Source organism: Saccostrea echinata, unplaced genomic scaffold, assembly GCF_033153115.1.
Source record: "Saccostrea echinata isolate AGI-Se365-2 ecotype Australia unplaced genomic scaffold, CSIRO_AGI_Sech_v1 ptg000056l, whole genome shotgun sequence".
NCBI classification, from domain to species: domain Eukaryota; kingdom Metazoa; phylum Mollusca; class Bivalvia; order Ostreida; family Ostreidae; genus Saccostrea; species Saccostrea echinata.
In genome coordinates, this window is record NW_026889805.1 from 9,315,240 (window position 1) to 9,338,710 (window position 23,471).

Sequence of the window (23,471 nt, forward strand, 5' to 3'; positions counted from 1 at the left end):
GAAACCACAGAGTCAGATAAACCTTTTTCATATTTGGATATTTTTCGAGAAAAAAGACCTGAAAGGTGACCTAACAATATAGCTTTATGATTACCGTGATGACTTCAATTCAGCTTTTCTTTTGTCAATGTAGACAATGTAACAAACTAACAATATACCTTTATCACCCGTATATGGGGTTTTTGTCTCACAGGTGATTCGGTACGCAAAAGCATGCTTTACGTACGAACATTTTTTTTTAAAATGAAGCCACGTAGAAAAATTTCTAAACGAGACAAGCTATTGACAAACAAGTTGATGAAACAAAGATATCAAGACCCTGTTTAAAGTAAACATTTTGCACTTTCAATTGAGTGATTTTCCTTGTCAGCAAATACAATCTATAATTAAGTCGAATGCTGTCTGACGTTTTTTCTACTTATTGTTAGGCCATTATGTCAACGGATTTTTCCGTTTGCCCGATCATGACAAAGAGCACACGGCTGGTGTGACTGGTCGACAGAGTATGCCAACTCCTCTATGGTACCTGATCCCAACTCTGATTTTTTTTAGAGGTTGTGTTTGCTCTGCTCCCGATTTGTATTACTTGAATGGACTTATGACCTTGATTACTGTTACTGCATATTTCATGATTCAAATGTCATTATTTATAGTTTAAGATGATCGGAAGAACTTTTTGCTTCAGTAATTTTATACTAAATAGTAAATATTGATTGCTAAAGAGCTATAGATTGAAGACTCAGCCCGCTCGGCCCCTATTTTGAAACGACAACCCAGTCTTCTTTCTATCATACAAAGTGTCTTGTCATTCTGAACAGCTTTCCTTGAAAAGCTTATACTGTCAACAGGATTTGAGATAAAATAAAATCTGTATCTTATGGACTGGCCCCGTAGCCTCCTTGCAGGAAAAAAAACATGGGCATTGATATTATTTCATCTTCAATAAGGCATATTAAAATATCTGTAGTTTACTAAACATATAAGGGTCTATATTTTAAATCCCCAGTTACATTATCCATGTATTTGCAAATATCAACAACATCAATACAACTTTGCCTCAATAATGTTTTAGAATTCTCGATCGTTTACGAGATATCTATAAAGAGTTGATGACTATTTAGATTCTTAATTCTGGGACCCAGTCACTTTTTCTTCATAATAACTGAAAGACTTCTTGACTTTATACAATTTTTTTTATGTTTCTACAAGTTATGTATACATAAGAGGTATATAAAACAACATTGTAAAATTTCTTCTTCAACGTTATCCAATTTTTTCAGGCTAAGGGAAATATCAACATGCAATACATCTGCTGAAAATAAAATCATTTTATTCATAAACTTTCATAAAACATTGAACGGGTCCTTTTTTTTCTTTTTTATTTTGAGAAATTTTCTGCACAAATTGAAAAACAAAACAAAACAAAAAACAAAACGAAACAAAACAAATACTAGTAAACAAACAAAAAGAAACAAACAAACAAAATACAAACAAATAAACAAAAAGAAAATGAAAAGAAATAAAATTAAAACAATAAAAATGTTCTTCCTTTTAGACCGATGTGTAGATAGTAGAGTACATGTCTTTATAGAAGACACAACAGGCCCCAAGATCATAAAACAGACTTAGGCTTAAGTCGAATTTTCAATCAGCTGTAAAATGTTTATTAATTATTAAATTAATCTCTAGATTTGCAGGTGGCAACACTTTTGTGAAGTAATATTAAAATATTTTAATAAAACTGAAAGATTTTGACTTAAGCTTAAGGTGCTTCATGATCCCTGGGCCTGATGTCCTTTGCTTAATTAATATTCCACTCAATTTTTTGACTGATTAATTGATTTAAATGATTGATTTATCAACAAGCTATCGAACTTGTTTTACATGTAAGCGCATAAAATTTAAAAAGTGTCCTTTTTAAATATCTCATTTAAACGATTAAAAAACGAACATTTATGTTCAAAATACTCTTATTTATTGGAAACCCAGGATTAGTTTTTTTTATCACCCCGGATCGAAAGATCCCGGGGGTATATTATTTTTGTCCTGTCTGTCTGTTGTCAACTTTAACCTAGCCCATAACTATTGCGCTGTCAAGAGTAAGGCTTTAATATTTGACATGAATGTTCATTATGACAAGACCTTTCCATTGGTACAGAAATTTTTGACCATGTGACCTCAACTGTGACATTTGACCTACATTTGAAAAACTTTAACATTGGCCATAACTATTGCACTGTAGTCTACGTCCCACTCCAGAACTGTGTTACCATCGGGGGCATAATGTTTCACAAACACATCTTGTTTTCATTATTTTTCAATGTAAAATGTGTAAAAAAAAATTACTTTTAAGATTTAAAAAAAAAATGATTAAAATAAACATAAAAGGACTTAGACACAGATTTGAAGTTAATATCTTCTCAAATTTTCTGTATAATATCATGACTTATATGTTGCTATAGCATTTCACACGGAAATATAATAAAAAACGTATTTTATCTGCAAGAATGTGTCAATCAAACTCGTTCCAAAATTCGTAGTTTCAATAATTTCCAGATAAAATACGTTTTTTAATTATATTTCCGTGTGAAATGCTATAGAAAATATTAACTTCAAATCTGTGTCTAAGCCCCTTTTAGACATAAAGAAGTAAAGTTTCAAGCAAAAATTGGGTTTGGGGTCGATAGTGGTTAGATATACTTTTCTGAGTATGTCATTGATAAATAGAATCGTCCTTTGCTATATCAGTATTTTAATATAAATGCTCACTCCTCCATTGTACCTGATACCACCTCTGATGTTCTGGAGATCCGTGTTTGCGCTGCTTCAAAATTTGTATTGTTTAATGGACTTTTGAGGTTGAATACTGTTCGTTATCTCCATACATTTCATACATCATATCCTTTGTCTTTGTATGAATTATATGGAGATAACGAACAATATTCAAGTTCCCAAGTCCATTTAAACAATACAAATCAGGAGCAGAGCAAACACGGACCTCTAAAACATTAGCTGCAATAATGTAGCCCTCTCCCTATCTTTTTTTTTTTTTTGGAGAGGGCTACAACACCTCAGGACCTCCGGAATGGTGCAAGAGCGGGAGTGATTCACTCCCGCACAGATTTGGGCTCAAATTATCAGTAAGTGGCTATTTTATTAAAATTACTTACTTGAACTCAAAAAATGTAGTTATGCAAGACATGAATTGATCCCAAAATATACCGAATAATCCGTATATCAGTTATTTTTCGTGTATGTCAACGTCACAAGTTGAATTTATCCGCCATGTTTACTGACCTTGATCGATTTTATTTTGGGACGGCCAATGAGAATTTAGGATCTAGGGAGCGGATCTACTACGGAATTCCCTTTTTTAAGCATAAATATCACAGCAAGTTAAAAATTTTCATATGGAATACGTTTATTCATCGATGTTTAGTGATATCATGTGATGTTTAATGATATCATATATGGAGATAACGAACAGTATTCGAGCTCAAAAGTCCATTAAACAATACAAAATAGGAGCAGAGCAAACACGGATCTCCAAACATCAGAGGTGGGATCAGGTGCCATGGAGGAGTGAGCATCCCCTGCCGACCGATCACACCCGCCGTTTGCTCCTTGTCATGATCGGGAAATAACGGAAAAATCCGTCGACAGTTCAGTGTGTAAATAATGGCCTAACAATAAGTATGAAAAACGTCAGTCAGCATTTGACTCAATGATAAATTGTATTTGCTGACAAGGTCATTGTATCGACCAGAGAACTTACGAAATGATGACCTTAAACGAGACAGCTGATATTCTTGTTTCATCAACTTGTTTGTCAATAATTTACCTCGTTTTAGAAATTGTACATACGTAGAGCATGCTCTTGCGTATCGAATCAACTGAGAGATATATACCTCGTATGCAGGTGATGAAGGTATATTGCTGCATAAGTAAGGGAAGTTGACGATTGAAAAGTTAAAGTCATCACATTTGTCATAAAGCATATAACACAAGCATTATCAACACCGACATTTACTTTATCAAGCCTTCCTAATTTTCAAGCGCAAGTCTCAATACATTACGCGAGAACTATCATGACTGCTGAGAAAGACGATCGGTAACCACGCAGATTTATTTTACCTTGTTTTAGTGTATAAAGTGCTAGGTTGTTGGTAATGAATAAAAAATCAATCATATTTGAAGGAAGTTGGACGCGAAAGCAATTTATTTTGTGTGCAGTCGCCCGTAATAAAAAGATATACTTGCACCATTACGGAGATCCTGTGGAATTGTAGCCCTCTCCTGAAAACATCAGAAAAAAAATATCGGAGAGGGCTACATTATTGCAGCTACTAAACACCAGAGGTGGGATCAGGTGCCATGGAGAAGTGAGCATCTCCTGCTGACCGGTCACACCAGCCTTGTGCTCCTTATCATGATCGGTAAATAACGGAAAAATCCGCAGACAATTCATTGTGTAAATACATGTAATGGTCAAACAATAAGTATGAAAAACGTCTATCCGCATTTGACTTAATGATAGCTAGATTGTATTTGCTGACAAGGTCACTGAATCGACCATAGAGCTTGCGAAATTATGACTTTAAACGAGATTGTTGATATTCTTGTTTCATCAACACGTTTGTCAATAACTTACTTCGTTTTAGAAATTATTCGTACGTAGAGCATGCTCTTGCGTATTTAATCAAATGAAAGATATAAACCCCATATGCAGGTGATAGGGTATATTGCTACATAACTAAGGGAAGCTGACGATTGAACATTTGAAGTCATCACATTTATCATAAAGCTTAGTTGTTAGGTTACCATTAACGTCTTTTCTCGTAAAATATCCAAATATGAAACAGATGTGCTAGACTTTGTTTTATCTTGTATTTCAAGCTCACTGGGATATGTCGTGTCAAGGTATGAATGAAAATAACTATTGTTAATATATACTTAGTATCTAAATGTCGAATTGAAGGCCACAGCAAGTGTTTTCGTTTTTTCCTGTATACGATTTTGAATACATTCTTTATATGAATATAAAAATAGGTCTGCTAATAACGGGTCGCAATTAGTACCCATGGAAATTCCGATAGATTGTTGGAAGACCTGGTCTCCAAAAACCACATAGATATTGTCAATAAGATATATATATATATATATATATATATATATATATATAACTCTGATTTAAGGACTAGGGAGACCAGACCATTATATATGGCTTAAGGAGACAATATACAGATTTTTTAAATTTGCTTTTTTCTAAAAAGAAATACCAGATCAAAGATCTATAGAACACCATTTAGTCGACTCTTGCTTTATTTTTTCATAATAAATGCCTCCTAAAAATATATGAAAAAAATGGTCTCCTTAATATTTTATGTTTCTCTCATATGACTTAAGGAGACCAGTGTATATTTTTTATAAATATAACTTGTGGTTTAAGTAGACCATTTTTCTTTCATAGTAATTTCACTTATTATGCATTAATTAACATATTGTTTCCAACCAGAATAGTTGCGGATGGTCATTAGTCAAGGTCAGCAGAAAGATATTTGTGCTAATGTGACTCAACATGATCAGTACAAAACTTTGAATTAAACTAAAGTCATTGCACAAGTGACTTAAATAGAGAGTAGTTGCCCCAGTGGCACAGTGGTTAGAGCGTCTGCTCTAGAGTAGCGAAGTAAGGAGTTGATCCTTACGTCGCAGGTTCAAATCCCACTGTGGGATGGGGAGACCGGTCCTTCAGATAAGACCGTATAAATCGAGGTCCTGTGTCGCAGTAGGTGCTGGCACGAAAAAAATCCCTCGATGCTCAATGGCCGTAAGTGCCGAGTATAGGACAAAATTTGCAGATCTCCACCGGCATGTGGTGGTGTCTCCATATGAGTGAAAAAATCTTGAGAGGAATGTTAAACAACATACAATCAATCAATATATAGAGAGTATAAGCCCAGAGTAGCTTGTTCTGATATCCACATTTAACTCTCAATGCTGTCGCCCATGTGGTGCAGTGGAAAGAGCCTATGCTCTAGAGTCGTGGAGTTAGTTGATCCTTTTGTCACTTGTTTGAATCCCACTGTGGGACGTAGAGACCGGTCCTTCATACAAACAGAGGTCCAGTGTCGCAGTAGATGCTGGTATGAAAAAGATCCCTCACTGCCCATTGGCCCTGAGTGCCGAGCATAGGTCATTTGCAGCTCTCCATCGGCATGTGTTGGCATCTCCACATGAGTGAAAAATTCTCCAGAGGGACGTTAAACAACAAACAAACTCTCAACGCCCAAAACAGTTTAACCTAAAAGTGAATGCAGACACAGATTATTCTTAGACCAAGTATAGTATACTCCATATTGTTTTGTTGAGGACAGAAAGTTCACAGTGGACATCAAGTAGTTTTTCCTGCTATTTATACCCAGCTTCTTTTAAACCATATAGTCACCGAGTGCATTCGCTTTTCCAACTAATTGATGAAGTTCTGACCTATGCCTATATTTGTTTAAATTCTTTCTGATTTAAGAATACATTTGACCAGTTGAAACCAAGAGTACATGTACTACATAAAATTTCAAGGTTGTGATTAAGATTCAGTAAAAGTCATGCCCCATCCAGTATAGCAATATGTGGATGCCATGTTCAATATACATATTTGCTATCATTAAACTTGCAGAGACCATAAATCAAAATAATTCAAATGCTTAAAAATCATTTTATTTTTACTGCTAGTCAAAATACAGTCACTCAAGCATATCCTTTGTTAATTTGAAAAAAAAATGATAGTTTAACATTTATTATTAATACCATACCAAAGCACACGATAGTGCACTTCTTACATAATCCAATGATTCATGCTGTGATTTTACCTATTTAGATGCTTCTTATTTACAGTTCAGTATACATGATATACCAGTACAATGTGACACTAACCTAGTATCAGTTAAATGGATCATTACTATTCTGTTTTTAAGAAGTTTGCAGGGTAAAAAGTATAATAAAATAAAAATGTTGATACATTTATTGATTGCATATGCTAAAAACTTTTATAAAATATCAAACATTGTATCATAACAGCTTTTTTAATTCAATACATTCAAAGGTACAAAAATCAAATTATTTTCATCCACAGTTTTATCATATTCAGTTGAACAACAGCTACATCTATTATATAAAATGTATGGTAGTTGGCACTGATGGTATATATATCCTGAGCAAAGAAAAAACATACCTAATCAAAGAATACAAAGCTCACTTCTATACATGTTATCTACTAGTAAGGCAATGTCTCACTCAACAAACAGTTTGGTAATGTATATCACCTGGATCAAAAATCTATGCAAGTTGGTCTGGGTTAGACTTAACTGCTCAATAACCCTGAAAATGTATGTTACATCCAGCATCAGAAGCAGGATACATCATCTATGTTTACTGATCACCAAAGAGTATATTGTTACTTTGAATGAACCTTCTCTAAAAAACTGGTCATTAATCCAGAAAATCTAAGTCAAATCAAGGATTGGTACCCTGAAACATTTACATGTACATACATCATCTTTGCAGGTTTGTTCAACATAGAGTTTATAATTACATGAGAATAGGACTGCTCAAAACACTTAATCTTGTGGAGTCCCCCATGTGGCGCAAAGGATAGAGTTTGTAATCTAGAGTCGCAAGTAAGGATTTAATCCTTAAGTCTCAGGTTCAAATCCACTGGGGATGTGGGGACCAGTCCTTCAGATTAGACCATATAAACCGAGGTCCCGCCTAGCAGTTGATGTGGGCACAAAAAAGATCCCTTACTGCTCAAGGCCCTGAGTGCAAAGTATAGGTCAAATTTTGCAGTTCTCCACCAGCAAGTAGTGGCATCTCCATATGGATGAAAAATTCTTGAGAGGGATGTTAAACAACAAAAAACAAAAACAAAAAAAACACATGAGGAAAATGTAGATCAGGTCAAGCATCTGAAGTAAATCTGTTAATGTGCTTTAATCCATGCAAGTTTGTCCAGGTAGAGCTTAGGAATGAACCTTGCTCCTTAAATTTTAACTGGGATGACAATGCTAGATATATAGTAAGAACTCATCTAGACTGTCCAGAAAATCTAAAAAATATTTAGCAATTTCTTACTTGCATGATTTAAAAAAATCTGCAATCTAACATTATTTCAAAAAAAATTTCAACACATTTTCTAATTTTCAACAAATTCAATGCACTATGAGACGATTTAACATTTCTTAACCACAAACACTGTACTTAAAGTGCAATATACATGCATTATACTGTATGTTAAATCTTTACAGTTTTCTTCAAGTACTCTAATAGTATATGAAATATGAAGATTACCAACAGTGATCAAGCTTTAAAGTCCATTGAAACAATACATAATTAGAGCAGAGCAAACACAGACCTCTAAAAACACCAGGTGCAATGGAGGAGAAAGCATTTCCTGCCATGTGCTCCTTGACATGATTGGGCAAATGGAAAAATCCACAAACAATTCAGTGTAAACAATTTTGATGAAAAACATTAGTCAACATTCAACTTAATGATCGATTGAATTTGCTATAACACTTAATTTACACGTAAGTGTACACACATGTATGCATACTAGATGAATTATTTCACAATATCCAAAATTGGACAATAATAGTTTCTAATCTAGCTAGACAACAGGAAATTTTCATTATTACTTAAATTTCATGAAACTATTGAAGTCTATGAGATACAAATTATATCTAAAAATTATACACATTTTAACAAGTGTTTACAGTTTAGTGTATTTATTATACACAAATGATGACTTACTAGTAAAGTCCACAGATTGACTTTCAGATTTCAGCTCAAAGGCTTGAAGATTTTTAGTGGCTCTTTCATCATTTTTTTTTCACTGAATATTTTCATTTTTATTTTCAAGACGCTGTTTTTGTTGAGGTCTTTTAGCAGTTTGATGCAATCCAAGAACTCCGAGGGCAATTTAAGAACTCCTGAATTTCTTTCTTATCTGGAAAAAATAAAAATTTAAAAGTTTAAAATATATTCAACTTACATGAATAAAACTAGTGATAATGTAATAGACCTTTCAGATGTTCCAAAGCAGCTACATGTATCTAATTAAAAAATATAAAGTTTGAAGTATTTAGAGTCACCTGTATTCTGAACAAGGGATATGTGTACTTGACAGACAGATGAATGAATAGACTGATCACTATAGAGCACCTTAGTCTTTTTTCAATAATCTTTATATTAGTGAAAATCAAATAGGAACTACAGTGTTTCAAGGAATGTATATGTCACCTGCTAGGTATCGTCATTAAAGAGGTAAATAAATCTAAGAGTGGTCAGCTATTAATTTAATATTAGCATGGAGGTTCAAGCATTTGCCTGCAAGGAAAAAAAAGATCCAAAAGTATTTAAAAGACTGGGATAGAATCTGGCAATCAAAGAAAATATGGTTCCCCAGTCCTCAAATGAATAATTTAATTGAAATTATGAGGAATAACTATTTATCATTTTATTAATACACATGTAGGTGCTTCCAACAATCCTCGGAGGAAAGGAATTTCAGACTGTCTTTACTTTAATTGTCACTTTGTCAGTCAACATGATTCATTGTGGAATACAGATCCCAATGTATTTTCATAGTATTTAAATATAATTTTGTGTGGTAACTGAATTTCATACAGTTTCAAAGTATAGTATCATGAGCTCAAAAACATATATAAATGCTAATTATCAAAACCCTGCCTCTCAAAATTATGGAGATATAAGGTGTGACAGACGGACAGACAGACACCAGGTAAAGTGATCTCTAAGTGTCGTTCTGCTCTGCAGTTGACACAAAAATGAAAGTTAGTCAATTTTTGACCATGTATATCACTTCAGTGATGAAAGGAATGCTGAAGTGGTAAGTCTATCCTAATTATTTGAAAATACGGCAACCCCATTGGTCAGAATATAATACATATGCTGTCCAGCCTTAATTTCATTGGCATAAAGCAGCACAAAATACGATTTTATTGGATGTTGCTTGTTTTTCTAGGGGGCGCTGTTGCAACCCTGGAAAAGAAAACAGGACTGGGGCTTGCCCCTAGGGGGCACTTACTGACCGGAAGTAAACAAACAACAGAAATAGCAATACACTAGAAATATGTCCATAGGACATGTATGCCCGCCGAGTTTATAGTAATGCAACATGAAATTTTGTGTTAGTGTATGAAGTTTGATGAGAATATCTTGAAAAGTTTCTTTGAAATTGAAATCTAAAAAAAATGGATATAGATGATAAATTCTCACCAAATTATGTATAGATGCATAGCCTTAGATATCAATATTTTAAATGGTTTTAAAACCATGCAAAATGCAAATTGAAGGAAAGTGAGGTCAAGGTCACAGGAAAGGTCAAAATTTTTTGAAATAGTTGAATAGGTCTTACTAATTATATATGTATCAGCATATTAAGTTTGATAAAAAATATCTTGAATGATTTCTTTAAAACTGAGCTAGTCACAAGCGTGGCGCCATGGTTAGAGCGTCTGTTCTAGAGTCGTGAAGTAAGGAGTTGATCCTTATGTCGCAGGTTTGAATCCCACTGTGGGACATGGAGACCAGTCCTTCGGATGAGACCTTATAAACAAAGGTCCCATGTCACAGTAGGTGCTGGCATGAAAAAGACCCCTCACTGCTCAATGGCCATGAGTGCAGAGTATAGGACAGAATTTGCAGCTTTCCACTGGCAAGTGGTGGCGTCTCCATGAGTGTAAAATTCTCGAAAGGGACTGCAGATTACCTGTAATGATTGACCAAAGTCCCTACTAGGCTTTAAACTCTTCATTCTTGACCTGTATTTCGTCAAATAAGATTTTTCCAGTTAATTAAGGTAAAATTACTAATTGTTAAAACTGTAAATATTTTTTTTTTTTTTTTTTTTTTTTTTTACCTGAGCCAGATTTTTACTTTTCTTAAAAGTGTCTGTATTAACTGTTGGTTCAACCTATCTCAAGGAAATGATCTGTAATAGTAAATGTTAGAAATCATAATCTGTTCTCTATCTACTATAATCACGAGAAAAGGTGTTGAAAATTAACAGATGGAGATAAAATCAGCATTCATATTAAAGGCTTTTTTTCAATAATCAATTTATTAGTGAAAATCATAAAAGTATTAGGCAAAAAGGAAAAATAAATGTTGTCATTAATTAACCTTGCATATCTCTACAATTTTCTGATAAGAAAATTATACCCGATAGATGTAATATAATCACCCTTTGCCTGCCCCTAAATTAAATTATGAAATTTTGATAGATTTTGATCTAGTAAGCAATTATTTAAAACAAGGTTTTTTCAGAGGTGCCTAGGGTCGAAATTCATAGAAAAAAACCTACAAAAAAAGTGAAAACCTATTTCTATCATACTGGTTTATATTTATTACAAATGTCCTCATAGTCAGCATAGCCCAGAATGATAGACCGCAGACTCTCACCATGAACATTTTTAGTGTCCTGGTTCGAAACCATTTGTTGGCACATTTTTATTTTTTCAAACTTTTTACCTGTATAAACACTAAAGAACGAGTGCACTTATGGGCCCCGGTAAAATGTGAAAAAATGAAGAATTAAATTAAGCATAATTTTCCATCTCAGATCATTAATTGATATCTAAACCACAAGATTCAACAAATTTTATCGCTGAAATTCATGAATATACAAAGAGCAAAGCCATACAATGTGGTAGGGGTCAGCCGACATTCGTGATTTTCTATAGTAAATCGAGGACGGTCAATCATTTCAAAGCTTTTGTTTATTGTCAGCCTAACATTGTACAAACTTGTGTGATTGACAAAAAATGCATTATACATTTATAAAACTTGTGTGAAAGTAGGAAATTTGTACATGATTAGGCTTGAACTTAAAATATTAAAAATGTATGAAAAGTTCAATGTTTTTCCTATAACAAGCAAGAGCTATTTACCTGTATGACCTATGTTGAACCCACTCGTGGAATAAATTATTTAAAATACTGGTAGTCACGTGAGTTCTACCCAGGTAAACATTCCTCAAAGATGCTCACTGTAAAACATAACCACGTTTTGTATCATTATATCGAAGTCAAGCCGCATAGAGAAGTTTGTATGTATTTGGTTTTAGGAACACGGGATGGTTAGGAGAGTTTAGTGTCGTTAAAATGTCATCATAAATAAAAGTGTCAAACATTTTTAACATTCATGCAAGACAATGGTACTGGTATTGAAAGCCACCTAAATACACTTTTTTCATTTTAAAATTTAAAGGAACTAATGTTAATACTTACTGTATTATTTCAAATGCAAGCATGCAAATTTCTTAGTTTGTTCACTATGGATACAGGTATCTATACAACTTCATTCTATTTTTTTCTCGGGTAAAATAGTACAAGAAGTATCATTCGGCAAACGCGCCTGTCAATGATCCACCATCAGATTGTTCAAGTGTCTGATTTAAATGTCTCCTCCCCTTGATTTAAATAAATGAAACTCAAAATAGGTTCGGTACGACTTTTCCGGATTTGGGGTATCTATAGGCATTTAAAAAACTTCATTTGTTTCAAATCCATGCTGATTTAGGTGATGTTTTAATGTGATTTTAATTAGAAATGTAAACTTGTATTTAACTATTACCAAAAGAGAACAATTTGGTAATACATTCTAAAGTAATATGGCACTGGAAAAGGGCCCATTAAGCATTGCTTAAGTGCACTTGTCCTTTGATTTTTTAATACAGGCTTTTGCATTTTACTTAATATATTTTCTTCCTTAAATGCATGTTTGGTGTTGATATAAAAGACATCTATGGAAATGCAGATCATAAATTCTCTTTAACTAAACGCAATCAACCGGAACTAAACCTCATTGTAAGTACACTTTGTTCGAGGACATGAATCATTCACTTTGTGTTACTCGATAATGCAGGTGTCACGAAAAAAAATCATGCTGAGCAATAATTGCTGTGTTTGCCTTTCAAGAACATAATGACGTGTAATAGTACTGTTGTGCAAGTGGGAGAGATACTGTTCTATGCAGAGTAGATGCAGTTCATTCCTCGTGAAAAATGTGTGCATTGGCGATATGTTATGCTAAAAATGCATGAGGGTTTTCAGATTAGAAAAGAATGTGGTAAGGTCAGTTAAGGTTTTATGTCCCATTGCCATTACTCAGTCAGACATCAAGAATGACCCTCAAACAAAGGATGTATCATTCTGTAAATACTGAGGTAGGATCACATGAACACACAGTTGAGTAGAATGAAATATATCGAGATAACAATCAGTATTCAAGCTCAAAAGCCCATCAAAAAATACAAAATAGGAGCAGAGCAAATACGGACCTCCAAAACATCAGAGGTGGGATCAGGTGCCATGGAGGAGTGAGCATCCCCTGCAGACCAGTCACACCCGCTGTGTGCTCCTTGTCACGACTGGGAAACAATAGAAAAATCCATACACAATACAGTGTGTAAATAATGGCCTAACAATAAGCATGAAAAACGTCAGTCAGCATTTTACTTAATGATAAATTGTATTTGCTGACAAGGTCATTGTATCGACCATAGAACTTACAAAATGATGACTTTAAACAAGACTGCTGATATTCTTGTTTCAGCAATTTGTTTGTCAATAACTTACCTCCTTTTAAAAATTGTTCATACATAGAGGATGCTCTTGCATATCGAATCAACTGAGAGATATAAACCCCGTATGCAGGTGATGAAGGTATATTGCTGAATAAGTAAGGGAAGTTGACGATTGAAAAGTTATCACGTTTATCATAAAGCTTGGTTGTTAGATTACCATTAATGTAGAACTTATCTAAAGCAATACATGAGAAACAAGAAACTACACACATGTGACCTAAAGTCAGTGACCGGAACATATATCGGTAAGCTTTTTCTAAAGACTGAAAACAATATTGGTCCTAAAGGTCATTTCATATTTTTAACTAGAAGTGTTCCTTTGATATACTATATTTTACTTAATTTCTATAGACTTACTATACCCTGAAAAAAGAAGGAAAACAGGAACTACCTGTTTAAATGACCCCGACCACCGAGGTTAATCTAAAGTTTGTCCCTGCCTACCTGAAAAACAGACTGCCTCGGGCAGTCAGTAATTTCCAACTCTGGTTTTTAGATGCTAAATGTTTAATATTTACAATTAAATGCTTATATTTACATTTTTAAATTCATGATAGATTGAGAAAGTCGAAAAAATCATTTCTATATTAAGTCTGTATACTGTATAGGGGGAAAATAACTCGCGGTGTTAATATTCGCTATATTCACGGTGTGAATAAATCCGTGAATTCAAGAAACAGTGAATAAGTTTTCAATAACCTACATGTTATATTTGGAAATTTGAGAATAGACTACAATATGTAAATATACGTGCAGTGCATGGTCATTTCAGTAATTACGAATCGTACCTGTCATTCAATTATTTTAATTATCACGCTTGACATTAATTTAGATCACCCAGCAGATAATAACCTGTATTTGTAAAAAAAAAAAAAAAACTGTTTTAATAGCCAACGCTACATGTTTCATCAATCAAAACACTAGGGTCATGGGTTTTGAATACCCGTACGTAACTATGTTACGACGTGTATTTGTTACCTGCATTATCATGTTTTTATCGACATTTTGGTTTTAAAAAATCATTTAAATAACTATCGAACTTGCTGATGTATATATAAATCTACCCTGTTGTTCATGAAGTGAATACATAACGCTGATTAATGCCTTCTAGCTATGCTATGGATTAAACAGATATAGACATTGAAGGGAGGTACATGTAACCTAGTTATATACCGATTCCGCAAATTCAACAAACCGCGATCGTGTCAGAGGAGAGAAAAACATGAAAATTACAACCCCTGAAATTATCCCCTATACAGTACTTCAACCGAGAAATTAGTTAAAACTGGTTCCAGAAAAGAAGCTGAAAATGTTCAATAGTTTACAGACAATACTTGACACATGATGACTGAACAAGAACAGATAGCAATAAGTAATTTAAATGACTCAGGTGAATTATAACCTGTTCAATCTTAGATCCATCTTTTTTCTAATACGAGGGTTGATCCAAAAGTTCATGGAATTTAATTATTTCTAAAATTTTATTGTGATTTGATGAAAGCAAACAATAGGCATATTTATAATACAGAGTCATTATGCAACAATACTGGAAAATTTCACCACGTTCCAATTACCAATAAGGTCACATGAGCTTTCTGAACACTGATAGTTGTAAAATCCGGGGGAGACTTCGACGTAACGTCAAGTTAAGTATGTCATGTCATGTTATAGGAGCATCTCTCCCTCATGTTCAATTCAACTAAGTAATTCTACAGAATATTCTGCCTTTTTCTCCTTTTTTCTCTCAAGAAAAGCCTGGGTATCCACCAATCGACTTATCTTTATATTACACTCATATTTTAAAAATACTCCCCATCTTTCCATATGATGTTCCAATTTCAGTAGCAAAGTCAAGCACAGTACGTCAGCGGTCAACATCCATCAACGCTTAATTTGTCTACGAGAAAAACAGACCCTCCAAAAGCAGCCACACCTTTAATCAACCTCCATGGAAGTTCTATTGTTCTTAAATTTTTCACGCCACTGGAAAATCAGTTGCTAAATGCGTTTTTCTCCAGCCTGTATCAGTAGTATACCCCTTTAAGTCAGAGTGTTCCTAAGATTTTAACAAAACTTATAACTTGACTGAAATGTGACGTTCTCTAACAATTAAAAGATGAACAAGAAATCATCAACTAATAATCTAAATATCAAGTTAAATCAGTAAAACTCTCACAGACAGGTATATTAGTGGTCAAGCAATCGTAATAATGACAAAATTCTCATTTTATTTGCCACTTAGCGCAGGTTTTTTCTTATATCACGTATTAAGAATTAAAATGATAATGAACAAGTAAATGTCTCCCCTGCATTTTAAAACATCCTTTGCTATGGCAACTGCCATAGAGTTACTATCATTAATATTTAAATATTTTTTTATTAAAAAAAATCATCAAGTGTCTATATTCTTATTTGTAATTTTCAACCACTTTCACTAATAAATAAATAAAATAAGAAGAAATTCCATGAACTTTCGGATCAATCCTCGTACATGTCAGTCATTAAATTTATATAATATACAGTATGCATAAGGGAGACCAAATGTATTATTACTGCATTAAGGAGACCAACCACTATCCATATGTAAATCAGTATTCAACCACTTTCACTAATAAAAAAATAAAATATGAAGAAATTCCATGAGCATTTGGATCAACCCTCATACATGTCAGTCATTAAATCTATATAATATACAGTATGCATAAGGGAGACCAAATGTATTATTACTGCAATAAGGAGACCAACTACTCTCCACATGTAAATCAGTATTCAACCGCTTTCACTAATAAATAAAAAAAAATATGAAGAAATTAGTGATGAGACATCAGTTAATTTTCATAATCGATCATCGGTTGGAATCGGTTACTGCTTCTGATGCGATTTCACCGATTATAATCGGATTTCTTCATAGTTTTGTATACAAAAAGCAGACTATTACAATAATTTCATTTATTTCTTTAACATGAATATATAAAATACATAATATATTATTTTCTTTGTTGTTTTGCTTCTTTTACACTTTCTAGACCTAAAAATATTTACAGTGGACACCCAACATGGCTGCCTAGCGGCAGAAAACGAACTTCAAAAAGTTGTGGGGGGAATTGATCACTCTATATTTAAGGTAAATGTTGACTAAGTTGCATATTTTATATCTCAAATAAAAGATACAATTAATATTTTTTGAATAAAAAGAATCAGCTGATTGATCAAACCAAAGAGCAAACACAGATTTGGCAGAAAAAAAAATTCACCCGGGGGTAAATTGAATGGGTCGGTCGGGTTATTACAGGAAACAAAAATAATTTTTTTTAGGCCCTATATACGCATCTTCGGTTCTTAATCACCTCTGCTTCGTGCTAGTTGGCTAGTATCAGATGCAGATGCCATTTTCTTTCATTAAGAAGAAATAAATTTTAAACCAGAAATGGATAATTCCGGAATGTATTGTATTAGAAGTATGTTTCCGATGATCGATTATGAAAAACTATAATCGATCATCGGAATCGGTAGCATTTTTTTGTCGACAATCGGTGTTTTCTGATTATCGGTACAACACTAGAAGAAATTCCACGAACTTTTGGATCAACCCTCATACATGTCAGTCATTAAATTTACATAATATACAGTATGCATAAGGGAGACCAAATGTATTATTACTGCATTAAGGAGACCAACTACTATCCACAGGTAAATCAGTATTCAACCACTTTCACTAATAAATAAATAAAATATGAAGAAATTCCATGAACTTTTGGATCAACCCTCGTACATGTCAGTCATTAAATTTATATAATATACAGTATGCATAAGGGAGACCAAATGTATTATTACTGCATTAAGGAGACCAACTACTCTCCACATGTAAATCAGTATTCAAAACTTGAGATTTTAATACCCTAATAATTTACATGTTTAGTTACATGAACTAAATCTATTTACCTTTGTTATAATGCAAGAACTGTTTTACATTCAGCCAACTTTAACATTACACATGCATACAGTGTATGCCATGCATTAGGAAGACCAGATGCATTATTTCAACATTAAAGAAACCAATTACAATGGAACAATTAGACAGTATTCCAAAATGTTCATTCCAATACCATAGTAATTTCCCTTAATTTGTTTGTATCTAGATGACTTAAATCAATTTATCTCAGCCAGAATTGGAACAAAAAAACTAATCATAAAAGTGGCCAAACACATGAACAGACAGACGGACATGATGATTCCTATGCTTATATACACCCAAAGTTGCCAAAGTAGAGCAGATGCAGTGGTTAGAGCGTCTACTCTAGAGTCGCGGAGAAAGAAGCTGATCCTTTCATCGCGAGTTTGAATCCCACTGTGGGACGTGGAGACCCGTTCTTCAAATGAGACAGAGGTATTAACCGAGGTCCCATGTCACAGTAGGTGCTGGCTCGAAAAAGATCCCTCAATGCTCAATGGTCGTAAGTGCTGAGTATAGGACAAAAATTTGCAGCTCTCCACCGACAAGTGGTGGCGTCTCCATATGAGTGAAAAATTCTCAAGAGGGACGTTAAACAACAAACACTATACACCCAAAACTTTGTTTGCAGAAGATTTTGTGATACATGCTTTACAAGTATACATATTGTTCATAAGGGAATAAAAATGCTATATCATTAAGGAAAGCAACTGAAATTAAATGTGCACTTCCAATTGAACTAAACAAAATTACCCTTTGTCAGAATGTAGATTTATAAACAGGAAGGCTGTTTTTCTTCATTTTTTCCATGTCAGATTCAGATTGTTCTTGAAAAAATTCTGGCATACACCCTGTAAAAGTAAACAGTGCAGATAATAAAGAGCTTCTAAATAAACTGCATAATATTTAAATGATCCACTTAAAACGGATAACAAATGCATTTAACTCCATCAAGGAGACCAACTGATATCCATATATATATATAAATCAGTACATGTATTTTAATTGTGATATTTTAATATCCTAGTAATTTACATGTTTAGTTTCATGAAATAAATCTATTTACCTTTGTCCAATGACCAATGAGCACAAGCACTGATTTTTCCTCTTTTTTCTTAACAGAATCACCAGGGCCAGTCTGCGGTCCATATGATTCTGGCATATGTACACTCTGTAAAATGCATATTTGTACCATGTACAGGCATATGAACAATATTTCTATACTACATACATGCATCATTAAACTTAATAATCTTTTTTTTCCAAAATTCATTATTCATAGTGTTTTGCTGTTAGCAAAATTCAACAAAAACTATACCATATATATACTTGCCTATAAGGTGGTCCACCTATAAGTCAGTTGTATTTTTTGAGGTTATTTTGGAGGGATTTGCTATTGACCCGCTTATAAATCGGTACAAATTTTTGCCAGAATCAATTGACAATTTCAAATCAATGCTCTGATGTTTTAACCTGGTTTCAAAATACTAATCTTTTTATGACTCACCTATAAGCTGGACATAGAGTATATACAGTACCTGCATTATACATGCATTAGGAAGACCAAATGCATTATTGCAATATTAAAGAGACCATTGTGGCAAATGAAATCAATGTATGAATTGTATTCAAAACTACGGGTGTACTAATTTGTCTGAAGTGTATCATGATATAATGTGATACACAAAGACTTTAACAGGATATGTACATACACCCACATGCCTAAATGTAACAACAGGAATTATCGTTCTACAATAATTTATTGAAATTGCCAATATGAATAAACAAAAGCAAACTTTGTTTCGATTGTATGAACTTTAAGTTTTCTTTTTACACCACGGTCAGATAATCTAACTATCCCCCCTGGTTGGCTACCGGGTCCTTCGTTAGACTGCCTTATCAGACATGATATTTACTGTAGATTTGATTTTTGGTACTGACTTTTATACTCAAAATAATGTCTTTAATTGTTTAATTTCTTGAGTTCAATATCACTTTGATGTGTTCAGTGTTTACTTTGATATGTAATGATGTGTATAAGCGTGTATTTTCGATAATTTAAATTTCTAGTACAGTAATCATCCCCAAGCTGCTGTTTCATTATCGTGTCATAGTATCTCTGAGAGTGCATTTTATTAACACCTCCAAATCACCTGGCCTGCGTAATTAAATTTAACTACCAAAAACAACAGCTTGGGACTAATAAGGTGTGATTATCAGGAATGGTCCCATGAAGCCTGTGCTAGACCTAACGGAAACGTTCAACAGACCATAAAATTAGCATAATGGGATTATTGTGTACTAAGGTGTGAATTCAGCGGAGCGAGAATTTGTTGGACTTCGAGATAATGCATGTGTTTATAGCATTTGGGACCGTAAATCTACTTCGAGATAAGCGAGGTATTCGAGATTTCCGTGTTCGAGATACCAGGGTTTTTTAAAATCATAAATATAATAAAAACGGCCGGGACCGTTGATTCACTTCGAGATATCTGTGGTATTCGACATACCGGTGTTCGAGATACCGAAGTTTACCTGTATATCGATACATATCTAGATTAATGAATATATCATATCAAAAACAAGAGGCCCATGGGCCACAACGCTCATCTGAGCACATTGGCTAGGAAAAAGCACAAATCACTTCAGTATTGAAAAGTTTAAAGGGGAGGGGGCTTGGATTTTGAACTACCTGAGGATGCTTCCATATCAATATAACAAATGGCTTTACTGTTCTTGAGCAGAAGATTTTTAAAGATTTTTTTCCTATATATTCCCTTGTTAAAAATTTGATCCACCATTGTGGACCCTCCCTACCCCCCCCCCCCATCATTTGAACAAACTTGAATCTACACTACCTGAGGATGCTTCCATATCAATATGACTAAACATGGCTTTTCTATTGATGAAAAGATTTTTTCCTATATATTCCTATGTAAAAATTTGATCCCACATTGTGGCCCCACCCTACCCCTGGGGTTTATGATTTGAACAAACTTGAATCTACACTACCTGAAGATGCTTCCATATCAATATGACAAAACATGGCTTTGCTATTCCTGAGAAGAAGATTTTTCAAGTTATTTCCCTATATATTCCTATGGAAAACTATGATCCTCCACTGTGGCCCCACCCTACCCCCAGGGGTCATGATTTGAACAAACTTGAATCTACACTACCTGAGGAAGCTTCCATATCAATATGACAAAACATGGCTTTGTTGTTCCTGAGAAGAAGATTTTTCAAGTTTTTTTTCCCTATATATTCTTATGTAAAACTATGATCCCCAATTGTGGCCCCACCCTACCCCCAGGGGTCATGATTTGAAACAAACTTGAATCTACACTACCTGAGGAAGCTTCCATATCAATATGACAAAACATGACTTTGCTGTTCTTGAGAAGAAGATTTTTGAAGTTTTTTCCAATGTATTCCTATGTAAAACTTTGATCCTCAATTGTGGCACCACCCTACTCCTGGGGGTTATGATTTGAACAAAGTTAAATCTACACTATCTGAGAATGCTTCCATATCAATATGACTTAACAAGGCTTTGCTGTTCTTGAGAAGAAGATTTTTCAATTTTTTTTTCTGTATATTCCTATGTAAAACTTTGATCACCCCTTGTGGCCCCACCCTACCCTGAGGGGTCATGATTTGATACAAACTTGAATCTTCACTACCTGAGGATGAATCCACATCAATATGACTAATTGTGACTTTGTTGTTCTTGAGAAGAAGATTTTTCAAGATTTTTATTCCTATATATTACTATGTAAAACTTTGATCCCCCATTGTGGCCCCACCCTACCCCTGGGGGTCATGATTTATACAAAATTTAATCTACACTACCTGAGAATGATTCCATATCAATATGACTAATTGTGGCTTTGTTGTTCTTGAGAGAAAGGTTTTTAAAGATTTTTTTTCTATAAATTCCTATGTAAAATTTTGATCCCCCATTGTGCCCCCCCCCCCCCCCGCCCGGGGGTCATGATTTTGTACAAACTTGAATCTACACTACCTGAGGATGCTTCCATATAAATTATGACTAATTGTGGCTTTGTTGTTTTTAAGAAAAACAATTTCAAGATTTGTCCTACATATTTCTATGTAAAACTTTGATCCCCCATTGTGGCCCCACCCTACCCCTGGGGGTCATGATTTGAACAAACTTGAATCTGCACTACCTGAGGATAATTCCATATCAATATGCCTAATTGTGGCTTTGTTGTTCTTGAGAAAAAGATTTTTCAAGATTTTTTCTACATATTCCTATGTAAAACTTTGATCCCCCCTTGTGGCCCCATCCTACCCCTGGGGGTCATGATTTGAACAAACTTGAATCTACACTACCTGAGGATGATTCCATATCAATATGACTAATCGTGGCTTTGTTGTTCTTGAGGAGAAGATTTTTCAAGATTTATTCCTATATATTACTATGTAAAACTTTGATCCCCCATTGTGGCTCCACCCTACCCCAGGGGGTCATGATTTGAACAAACTTGAATCTACACTATGTAATGAAGGTCTCACCTAAGTTTCAACTTTTACAGCCCAGTGGTTCTTAAGAAGAAGATTTTTAAAAGATACCACTAAATTTTCACTAATTCTTAATTATCTCCCCTTGAAAGAGGGTGTGGCCCTTCATTTGAACAAACTTGAATCCCCTTTACCCAAGGATGCTTTGTGGCAAGTTTGGTTGAAATTGGCCCAGTGGTTGTTGAGAAGAAGATGAAAATGTGAAAAGTTTACAACAACAACAATAAAGACGACAATGACGACAGACAACGGACAAATTTTGATCAGAAAAGCTCACTTGAGCCTTTGGCTCAGGTGAGCTAAAAATAACTTAATTCCAATACATTTTGGGCAGGCGGTTTTTTAATGTAATTCTGTGAAAAACTTGGGAATTTCAATCATCAAAGATTATATTTACCGGTAACTGTTTTGAATTAAAGCTGATCAAAAATGACATAATCATTAAGGAGGTAGCACATCTTAATGATTATTACAAAATCATAAAAATACATAGACAACTTTACTTAACATGTTGATTTTACAGTCAAGAAAAGTTTGAATTTGAAGTGTTATTTTTAAAGATGGTGAGACGAAAAATTAAAAATGAGTAAAAAACAATTATTATTTTTATAAAATTCATGCGTAATGATTTATAAGACTTTTTTGACAGAATTGTTAAAGAATTCAATATATTGCATATCACATTAAAAAATGTCTTTCTTTTTTTTTTGCTCAATACACAGCCCTAGCAAAAATGATATACAACAAGGACTTTGATTAGATTATTAACATTCATTCGACTAATCATAATTATTAACTGTTATTGCACTTTCATTTTCAAAATGTTGTTAGGTACATTGTTTGTTCACTCTTTTGCATTGATATTATAATTTATAAAAGAGTATTTTAGCAGAAAAAATTATCAATTTACCTTTCTTGGAATAAAGACATGTTGACCCTTGAGCTGAGATTTTCTCTCTTTCCATAGATTTGTTACACTGGGGTCCACATGATTCAAGCAGAGACCCTGTAAAAAAGGACTTAACTATGGAAAAGCATGAAGAATATATGCCTATTACACATATGTTAAATTCTAATGAAAACAATGTTTTTTAATTAAGATCCATATATTTCTAATGATTGACATAATACAAATTCAAAATAAAATATGCATGTCTATATTATACACTGTACCTTAAGCAGACCAATTGCATTATTACATCCTTCAGGAGACCAACTTAAATCAATGTTTGAGAACTACTTGTGAGAACAATAAATTTGTCTACTTTACAGTACTAAATGTACATGTAATCTATAGGATCATGTTAC

The 23,471-nt window shown here is 33.7% G+C and overlaps 1 long non-coding RNA gene across 2 annotated transcripts; it reads right to left on the reverse strand.

The window, feature by feature from the left end:
- Nucleotides 1–6,699: 6,699 nt before the first annotated feature.
- On the reverse strand, nucleotides 6,700–23,165 carry LOC133173110 (uncharacterized). Of its 2 annotated transcripts, none has more exons than XR_009718991.1 (4): nucleotides 23,074–23,165; nucleotides 18,685–18,789; nucleotides 18,372–18,469; nucleotides 6,700–9,004 (listed from the first exon to the last, which is right to left on the reverse strand). It is a non-coding gene; the product is annotated as an uncharacterized LOC133173110 (long non-coding RNA). The 2 variants fall into 2 exon arrangements; XR_009718992.1 differs by lacking the exon at nucleotides 6,700–9,004 and adding an exon at nucleotides 13,165–13,450.
- Nucleotides 23,166–23,471: the final 306 nt, after the last annotated feature.